This window comes from Mus musculus, chromosome 12 (genome assembly GCF_000001635.26).
Source record: "Mus musculus strain C57BL/6J chromosome 12, GRCm38.p6 C57BL/6J".
In the NCBI taxonomy this organism is placed as follows: domain Eukaryota; kingdom Metazoa; phylum Chordata; class Mammalia; order Rodentia; family Muridae; genus Mus; species Mus musculus.
The window spans coordinates 19067843-19078475 of record NC_000078.6 but is presented as its reverse complement, the minus strand read 5'-3'; the positions used below and the strand labels follow the sequence as shown (position 1 = coordinate 19078475).

At 39.3% G+C, this 10633-nt stretch overlaps 1 protein-coding gene across 3 annotated transcripts in view; it reads right to left on the bottom strand.

Moving 5' to 3' along the window:
• Positions 1-4693: 4693 nt before the first annotated feature.
• Positions 4694-10633, bottom strand: part of Gm40847 (predicted gene, 40847) — a 220459-nt gene continuing 214519 nt past the window's right edge. Inside the window, exons 2-3 of one of the 3 annotated variants that reach the window (XR_003950229.1) lie at positions 4979-5154; positions 4694-4776 (exon numbers count right to left, since the gene is read on the bottom strand). The gene's annotated coding sequence lies outside the window, so the exon portion shown is untranslated. The remainder of the gene's footprint in view (positions 4777-4978; positions 5155-10633) is intronic. The other 2 variants (XR_003950230.1, XR_003950228.1) reach the window with 2 other exon arrangements.

Here is a 10633-nt window from a genome sequence, read left to right as displayed (position 1 = left end):
AAAACTATTCAATACATAAAAGTGGAAATAGAAGCAAAAAAGAAAACTAAAACTTAGGAAATAGTGGAAATAAAAATTTAGGACTGCAAAAAGGAACTACAGAGGCAAGGTTCACCCACAGAACACAGACATGGAAGAAAAATCTCAATCATTGAATAATCAATAGAAGGAATGGGTAAATCAGACAGTGAAAATGTTGTTTAAATCTTCCTGATATAAAATATCATGGAAGTCCAGGACATTGTAAAAGGACTAAACATAAGAATACTTACGAAGAGAGGAAGGAGAATCCTCGCTCAAAGTCTCAGAATGTATTGACAGCCAAATCCTAGAAGAAAAACTTCCTAACATAAAGAAAACACAAGAATCATCAAACACTAAACAGAAGGGACCAAAAAAATAAAGTCTCTTCCTTGTGTAATAATCAAAACACACAGTTCAAGGAAAGAATACTAAACGCTGCAAAGGTAAAAAGCCAGGAAAAACATAAAGGAAGATCTATTAAGATCACAGATGTCTTCTCCTCGGAGTCTGTAGATGCCAGAAGGGTTTATACACATGTGCCGCAGAAACAACAGATGCCTGGATTTTGATATGTAAAAAAATGACCATACTGTAAATAGAAAAAATTAAGATAGCCCACGATAAACTCAAATTTAAGCAACCATAGAGACCTACACGAAGAGATAGAGGTAGAATCTAACCGAGGAAGTTAAGGATACACATGAAAACACAGGTAGTAAATAATCTCTTACTGTCTACAAAAGAAGGGAAAGCACACACACACCCCAACACCAACACCACCCGCAGCTGCAACAACAACAACAAAATACAAAGAGTTAGCAATCACCATTTATTGACTCATTCAATAAAAATAAGTTTTGATTTGGGAGAAAATGTAGCTGTAAGTTGGCCCAGGACTTTGAGGATTTTGTGTTTGAAAGCTATACAACTTTCTGTCTCAGGTTGGATGTGGGCGGTGGGGTTTTGAAGATAAACTTCTGAGTATGCTTTTGTGTCTCTCACTGATAAGTAGTGACTTAATTCCAATAAATTCTTTTTTTTTCCCTTTTTTCCCCCCCAGACAGGGTTTCTCTGTGTAGCCCTGGCTGTCCTGGAACACACTCTAGACTTGTTGGGCCTCTAACTCAGAAATCTGCCTGCATCTGCCTCCCGAGTGCTAGGATTAAAGGAGTGCACCACCACCACCCAGCCCAATAAATTCTTATCATTTGCATTGTCCTGGAGTGTGAGCTGTGTTGAACCTCAGTGGACCCAACAACTTAAAAGCTTTACCACACTGCTGACATTCATAGCATCTGTCTCCAGTATGAATAGTCTCATAAAAAGAAGAATATACATAAAAAGAAGTTCAGTGAAAAAGCTTCACTATACTAAATAGATTCACAATGTTTCTACCCAGTTCAAATTCTTCCATGATGAAGATGACTACAAAATTGTGCAAAGGCTTTGCCATATTAAATATACTCAGAGGGTTTCTCCCTCAGCCTTTCAATGGCTAGGAACAGATCTCATGACCAAACCAACTCTCAGAAAAGCAAACATTTAATTTGGGGTTTCTCTGCAGTGTGGTTTGTCTTGTGTATGCCTAAAGAACTCTGACATGCAAAGGTTTTACTACATTCATAACATTCACGTGGATTCTCAGTTGTATGTGATCTTTTATGTCATCATAGATGACCGTGACATCAAATGCTTTACAACACCGATAACCTTCCTAAGGTTTTTGTCTTCTATGTGTTCTTTAAAAATAATGGAGACTATAGAGTTGTAAAAAGTCTTTACCACATTGATTACATTCATGAGGTTTCTTTCCAGTGTGGAATCTTTTACGTTTTGAAGACGAGTGGGATATGCACAGATTTTACCACACTGACAACATTCATGAGGTTTCTATCGAATATGGGTTCTTTTATGATTATAGAGACAATAACTTTGTGAAAAGGCTTTATCACATTGATTGTATTTATAAGGTTTCTTTCTATTATGCGTTCTTTTATGATATTGGAGACAACTGTGACCTGCAAAGGCTTTACCACATTGATTACATTCATCAGGTTTCTCTCCAGTATGTTCAGTTTTATGACGATGGAGATGACTGTGACGTGCAAAGTCTTTACCAATTACATTCATAGGGTCTCTCTCCAGTATGTGTTCTCTTATGACATTGGAGACGACTGGGTCTTGCAAAGGCTTTACCACATTGATTACATTCATAGGATTTTTCTCCAGTGTGTTCTTTTATGGCATTGGAGTGTGATGTGCAAATGCTTTCCCACATTGATTACATTCATAGGGTTTCTCTCCAGTATGTGTTCTTTTATGATATTGGAGACCCATGTGACCTGCAAAGGCTTTACCACATTGATTACATTCATAGGGTTTCTCTCCAGAATGTGTTCTTTTATGATATTGGAGACTACTGAGTTGTGCAAAGGCTTTACCACATTGAATACATTGATAGGGTTTCTCTCCAGTATGTGTTCTTTTATGAGATGGGTTCTTTTATAATACGGGTTCTTTTATGATTATAGAGACAACTTTGTGAAAAGTCTTTTACCACATTGATTACGTTTCGAGGTTTCTCTCCATTATGGGTTCTTTTATGATATTGGAGACAACTGTGACCTGCAAAGGCTTTACCACATTGATTACATTCATAGGGTTTCTCTCAAGTATGTGTTCTTTGATGAGATTGGAGACCACTGTGACTTGCAAAGGCTTTACCACATTGATTACATTCATACGGTTTCTCTCCAGTATGTGTTCTTTTGTGACGTTGGAGATTACTGAGTTGTGCAAAGGCTTTACCACATTGAATACATTCATAGGGTTTCTCTCCAGTATGTGTTCTTTGATGAGATTGGAGATGACTGTGTTGTGAAAAGGCTTTACCACATTGATTACATTCATAGGGTTTCTCTCCAGTATGTGTTCTTTTATGACAGTGGAGACTACTGAGTCGTGCAAAGGCTTTACCACATTGATGACATTCATAGGGTTTCTCTCCAGTAGGTGTTCTTTTATGATATTGGAGACCACTGTGACTTGTAAAAGCTTTACCACATTGATTACATTCATAAGATTTCTCTCCAGTATGTGTTCTTTTATGACATTGGAGATGACTGCATTTTTTAAAGTCTTGACCACATTGATGGCATTCATAAGGTTTCTCTCCAGTATGGATTCTTTTGTGATATTGAAGATGACTGGGTGTTGGAAAGGCTTTACAACATTGATTATGTTCATGTGTTGTCTCTCCAATTTGTCTTCTTTTATGACATTGGAGATGACTGGGACATGAAAAGGCTTTAGAACGTTCATTACATTCATAGAGTTTCTCTCCACTATGATTATTTACATACCTGCAATGAAAATTGGCACATGTGATATGTTTACTACATTAATTTCCCTGTTCAGTCATTTCATCAAGATGAATAAAGTTTACAAATTGGTCTACTGATAAAGATGTACCAGATCATCTGGTTTTATCACTTTATATGTTCATGGTGTTCTCCCTCATTATGGGTTGTTTTGCATCTTTCGAGATATCTGTGATGGTTATTACATGGCTAACATTCATAACATCCTTTTATACGGGATATTTATATGATGTATTTCATCTATATGAGGAAAATAGAACAACTCAGAGCTTTATAACAGTAATTGCTTTCATAATTTTTCCCTGTAGCGTGAATTGTATCACATTTAACTGTGAACCAGGACAAACAAAAGAATTTCCAAATTCCTAGTACCCATAAAGATTTTCTACAGTGTGAGCTTGGGGAAGTTCCCAGTAAAATTAGAAAACCAATTGATTGCAACTTTTCTCATATTCAGAATGTCTACCAAAGGCAGAATCTGACAATTTTCTCACTGTTCTGGGATAGAAAGCAGTACATTGCTTCTTTCAATATCCCTATGCTCACATGGCTTTCATCCATTGTGACACATGATATATATATTGAAAGAAGAATAACAGATGAAAGGTTTCCACATTGCATCCACACTGTTTCACTTTTTGTTCCTTATGGACATGTAATATATGACTTAAGGTTTCTCCTATGACAACACTCTTGACTCTCATAAACTGTACCCTAAACAAATGATCAATTTCAGTATAAGAATATGAGTATCACCAACTTTCCCATGGATTATTTGCTTATCAGAAGGTTTTGGATATATATTTATCACTATTCGATGTTCAATATCTAAGTCTTGTAAGTCTATACACATTGTCAGATCAGTTTAGGTCTAATAGAGGTACAAATTGAATAAAGGTATCTCTTAAGGCAATGTTTCCTTGTCTTGAGGAATGCTTTGATAGATAAATCAGATAACTACATCGAGGCAGAACATTTTTTTAAGAATATTATGATTAGGGCTGGCGAGATGGTCAGTGGTTAAGAGCACAGACTGCTCTTCCAAAGGTCCTGAGTTCAAATCCTGGTAACCACATGTTGGCTCAAAACCATCAGTAACGAAATCTGATGCCCTCTTCTGGAGTATCTGAGGACAGCTACAGTGTACTTACATATAATAAATAAATAAATAACACCCAAAAAAAAGAATATTGTAATTATAGTTACACTTGAAGTATTGACATTTTACACTCCTGATTTTCTTTAGAGATTCCATAAAATAGTAAAATTTCCTCAGAGGCATAATTGCATCAGCTTGCACATGAAAATTACCTTTCATTTCTTCTTGAACTTTGACAATGTCTTTCAATATGATGGTTTTCCCAAGTGTAGCCTAAAAGACAGTATCAGAAAAATGAATGATATAGTATTGGAAATAAGGCAAAATTCAAGGTACTGTGAATTTTCACATCACTGGACACTATTTATTCAGCTCAGTCTTCCTTGTTCTCAATTGAAATAACAGAGCACCATCACTAACCAAGAGACATGTCTTCCCACTATTTTGAAAAGCAAAATAAAATTCACAGTCATACCTATAACAGCGAGGTTCCAGTAGGTCTCCAGCATCACATCTTTGTAGAGACTCTTCTGGGAAGGATCCAGCAAATTCCACTCTTCCCCAGTGAAGTTCACGTGCACATCATCATAAGTCACTGCATCCTAAAATATCCCATACATGTGTACATCACAAAGCATGGTACTGACATCACTGTACAGTAAATGTACGCTTCCTTGACCATATATTCATGTAATTCTGGTGCTTCCTCCACTGACTTCCTGACACAGGAGTTATAATGTAAGTACCATAACATTTTAAAGGAAATTGAGTTGAAGGTTCACCTGTGTTGCTTATGAACATTTTAAATAAATAGGGTAAAGACTTTCGAGAGGAATTCCAATTGAGAGGGAGATGTAGGGTGAAACAGATCAACAGTACTGAGGACACATCCCAGAAATTGTAAGAAGAATCACTAACAAGAAAAATCATGGACAAGCAGGGTGTATTTGTTCATGTCTTTAATCCCAGAGTCACGGGCAGGTATATGTCATTGAGCTGGATCCCTGTCTGTTCTATGTAACACATTCCAGGACAGCAGAGGTTGCATACTAATACCCTTACTCCACTGCAAAAATCAACCACGGAGACAAAAATGATAGAAAGAACTCAGTTGTTTACTACAGTTCCTACAAAGAAGTATACATTCCCTGCACTTCTGTACTCATCTAGCAGAAACAGGAAGTGTTATGCTTTAAACTGCAACATTACTAAAACTTTACTAGCAATCAAGGCACATTTAATGGACCAATGGACAGATGAAAATATTAGTAATATAAGTGTTGAACATGAAAAGTAACATGAGGCAGGAGAGAGCGATAACTCAGCCATGGAACGCTCTTGCTGGTCTTCCAGATAACGGTGGTCAATTACTAGCATTTACGTGACCCATAGCTTTATGAACAGGAGTCTGAGTCCACCTTCCAACAACACCAAGGATGAGGCACACATGATATTCATATTCACGCACACAGGCAAAACACTCCTATTTATTTAAAAATTTCAAAACAAACACAAGAGTTTGGGGAAATATCAACACTCAGAATCCAATGACTCTGAAGCCTCAGGCAGTATTGATGTCACGAGCATATGCCATGCTAAAAAACAGAGTATAATCTATGTGCTCATGGGGTACAAAGGGGGACCCAACCCCGCTCAAAGGAGAAACAGAGGAGATTGGGAAGAGGGAGTCTGTGAGGGCAGGGACCTAGAGTAGGAACAGTGATCAGGGTGATAATGAATATCTAAACTATAGGGTAAACAAAAAAAAAAAGAAAGAAAGAAATGGGAAATTTTTGAGTGTGTATACACTTTCATCTTCCCCAAGATGAATCTAGAAAGGCTCCTGCATGGTTCAAATGTCTAAAATCGCTGCTGATACTCAAGACAAATATCTTGACAGCCACATCTTGCAAAATCAGAAAGTAAGTTATATCTTTCCAACATAAAATGGTACAGAATACCCCTTCCCATTCAAATCGATAGGAATGTGCACATAGGGAGACAAGATTGGACAAAGGCAAGAAAAACAGCAGGGCAAACACCAAATCATATAGCTTTGTCTCAAACACATTGGACTTCAATTCCTAAAGGCATAGATGGTGCTCTTCCTGTAACTTCTCATACATCTCTCAGTTTGGGTACTTCATCTCCCTGTAAGCATCTCTCCATGGCATATTTCTCAATGTGTTAGTTTTCTCCACAACCTGTGGTCACAAAATGCAACTCAAGCATCAACCTCACCACTTAAATGCAAGGAACTCTCACAGAGTCTTTCCTGGGATGTTGACTCTGTCAAAAGATGGCTGGAATGATGCTAAACTGAAACCATAGAGAAAGAATCTATGACCATGCTATTTTCATCTTTCATTTTTCAGAAGTGGCACAATATAGATGATCCTGTGAAGTTTGGCTTCTAAATTAATGGACCCTGCCTCCCTTGGATCACATTTGCAGCAGGTTTTGTTTAAGGTTCCATCCTGAGATGAGGAAACACTGTGAATACTCCTTCCATTAATTTAAAACATAGCAAGCCGGAGGAAGTGCTACACTTAGGGTACCTTCATAGGCGCATACCCACAAGGGCATTTGCTACACTAAGTTCATAGCCAATTTATTTATAACAGTTAGAAACAGGAAAGACTGCAGATGTTCCTCAACTGAAATGTGGACACAAAAACCATGTTTCATTTACAAAAAGGGATGCTATTCAGGTATAAAAAACAAGGACATCATGAATTTTGCAGAGAAATGGGTACAATTAGAAACTAATATCTGGAATGAGGTAAATCAGGCACAAAAGGACATGCATGTACATACTCACTTACAAGTGAATAATAACCATAAGTACAGGATACCCACACTGCACTTCATAGAACAAAAGACACTAAACAAGACAAGGCACAAATGAGCATGGTTGAATCTCACTCAGAACGGGGTATGAAAGAGACAGAAGAGGCAGATGGAAGGGAGAGAACTGGATGGGACAGTAGTTAAGAAAGTAGAAGGGGAGTGTTAGGAGCAGGTGTGGTAAGAGACAAGGGAAGGCCAGAGAGCCAAGAAAATGAAATGAAATCAGCAGATGCTGGGAGGGAGCGGGGTTAGGGTGGGGGCACCTGTAGAATGTGCCTAAGAATATGAATGGGAGGGCACAAATGCAGCTAGGGAGGTGATCTTAGCTGAGATAGATAGCACTGAGTTATGGACTATGAAGAGGTGACATCTTGCAGTCAGGCAGAACCACCAGTGAAGTGTTCAGTACACCAAAAAAACCAAAAACCTTTTTTCCCAAAATTTGTTCTGTCTGCAAGTAAGGCAGGCACAAAGTTGAAACAGAGACTGAGGGAATGGCCAAACTATACCCTGCCCAACTGGTAACCCATTTCTTGGGCAAGCACCAAGGCTGGCATTACTGAGGATAATTTGTTATACTTGCAGATAGTAGCTTAGCATCATTGCCCTCTGAGCGTCTCCATCCAGCATCTGACTGAAACATATGCAGAGCCCCACAGCCTAACATTGAACAGGGCTCAGGGAGTATTTTAAAAGAGCTGGGGAAAGAATTGACAGCCTCTGAAGGAATAGGAAGTCCATGAGAAGACCCACAGAGTCAACTAACCCAAAACCTAGGAGACTCTCAGAGATGGAGCCACCTACCAAAGAGCACACACAGGCTGGGATGGAGGCCCCCACCATATATGTAGTGGATATGATGCTCAGTCTTCATGGGGTCCCCAACATCCAGAGCGGGGCATGTCCCTTAAGCTGTTTCTGTCTGTGCAAACTGTTTCCATAACTGGGCTGCTTTGTCTGACCTCAGTGGGAAAGGATGTGTCTAACCCTGCAGAGACTTGACATGCCATAGTTAGGGGATACTCAAGTGGTTCCCACCCTCCCTAGCTAGATAAAAGGGAGTCAGTGATGAGGGACTGTGGAAGGTGGAATAGGGTGGGTGTACCGATTAGAATGTAACTTGAATAAAGAAATAGGAAGATTGAACAAATACTTATCAATAGAATAAAAATATACAAATCAGGCAATAATTTTTACTCAATGCTCAATATCTCAGGGCATAAGCCAAGTACAAAATTTTTTGGTGCTTTTTTTTGCCAAAATATCACAAAATGATCTCTTCCTAAAGTTTTCAGTCTATTTTCCACTGAAATAGTATGATCTCAACTTCGTGTGGCTGCATTACTGTCAACACTCCAGACCATACAGGAAGAACCGATTAAGCTCCATGTACAGCTTTCTATGACTTTTGTCATCTCAATTTCTGATAGTTTCCATATTCCTTCAAAAGAGACCAGAGATTCTGTCTAGCAGCAAAATCAGCTTTTGAAACAATTGCTGTTGTTGCTGTTGTTGTTCTACCTTGCAACTCTGCTGCTGTGATGGTTTCCTCTGAGCAGAAGCATCTCAGGTAATGTTTGTTTTACATGGTTCTGTCAGATCACAGCCCACCACACTGGGAGCTCAGACTAGAAACTAAAGCTAGAAAATGAAAGCAAAAACATTTGACAAACACTACTTCCTGCCTTGCTTTCTTGCTTGGTCACGCTCTCATGCTCTGTAGCCTCCCTCAGCCTTGGAGCAGGCTGATCCAGACTTTGACCTTGCTGCCACTAAGAAGGAGATAACCTAGTGTCTTAGTCAGGGTTTCTATTCCTAAACAAACACCATGACCAAGAAGCAACTGGGGGAGGAAAGGGTTTATTCGGCTTACATGACCATACTGCTGTTCATCACCAAGGAAGTCAGGACTGGAACTCAAGCAGGTTAGAAGGCAGGAGCTGATGCAGAGGCCATGGAGAGCTGTTCATTACTGGCTTGCCTCCCTGGCTTGCTCAGCCTGCTCTCTTATAGAACCAAGACTACCAGCCCAGAGATGGTCCCACCCACAAGGGGCCTTTCCCTTTGATCACTAATTGAGTAAATGCCTTACAGTTCGATCTCATGGAAGCATTTCCTCAACTGAATCTTCTTTCTCTGTGATAACTCCAGCTCTGTCAAGTTGACACACCTTGCAACTCTTCTCCAGAATTTTTACTTCCCTAGAGTTCCACATTCACTTTGTTCATCTCCCTCCACAAGTACTCAAGAAAAATCAAAAAACCAAAGTACAAAGACACAGTTCTGAAAGACAGGTCACTGACACAAAGAACATAATGACGCATCCTAATAACGGTCTTTCACCCTTCCGATGGGAGTCCTGAGGGTCTTGGGGTTCCAGTCAAAGCATCAAAGTTTTATGCCCAACTCACAGAAACTGCAATGACCAGCACAGAGCCTATTGCAATGCAAACACACAGAGGTCTTTTTATGAGCTCAGTAACAAGGACTCTCAGCAGTCAAACTCCCATTAGGTACAAACTGAGAGATCAAGTCTAGAGGTTTTGAGTATTTATTGTAGTTACAACAAGATTGGGGAGTTTGCATACAAATCAGCATTGTTAATATTTTAAAAAGTGTATGTCTGGCATAATGTGCAGGAACCAAGCAAGGTGGGGACAAAAAAAAAAATCTGTCAACCATGATGGGTAAGCTGTTTTTGTTTTTGTTTTCTATAGGAGGTCTTAGTTATCTCTATGTAGCTTGACCCTGCTGATGTACCTTAACTGGCTGTTCATAAGGGGATTTTGTCATGGGAATTTTGCTGGAATGTACAAATGTACATTCTCAAAAAGCAAACTGTTTGGGATTTACAAAGTCATCTCTGTTCCTAATCCCCTGATTATAGACAGAAACTCCTGGTTAACCACAACCATGCCTGTCTGTACACTAGACTTTGTCCAAAGACCTTCCTCACTATCTGTTACTACAGACCCTAATATCAGCTGCCCTTAACACCGGAAAAGAGTAGCAGTGGAAATTTCCTCTCCTCCTATGCAAGCCTCCTATAGATACCATAGACAATCCCCACCTGCTCATCCATTCCTGCCTCATCCCTGTGTCTCAGCCCCCACTTGGGCAGATACTCCCTGTTCAACCTCATTCCATGCCTGAAAGGACACAAGGTAAGCTTCCATACATCAACTTCATGATTGATTTCTTAACCCAGATTCAATTTTCCCAGTTGTTCCAACATTGTATTAAACACCATGGGCTGCTTGACCTCTCTCCTGACTATGTC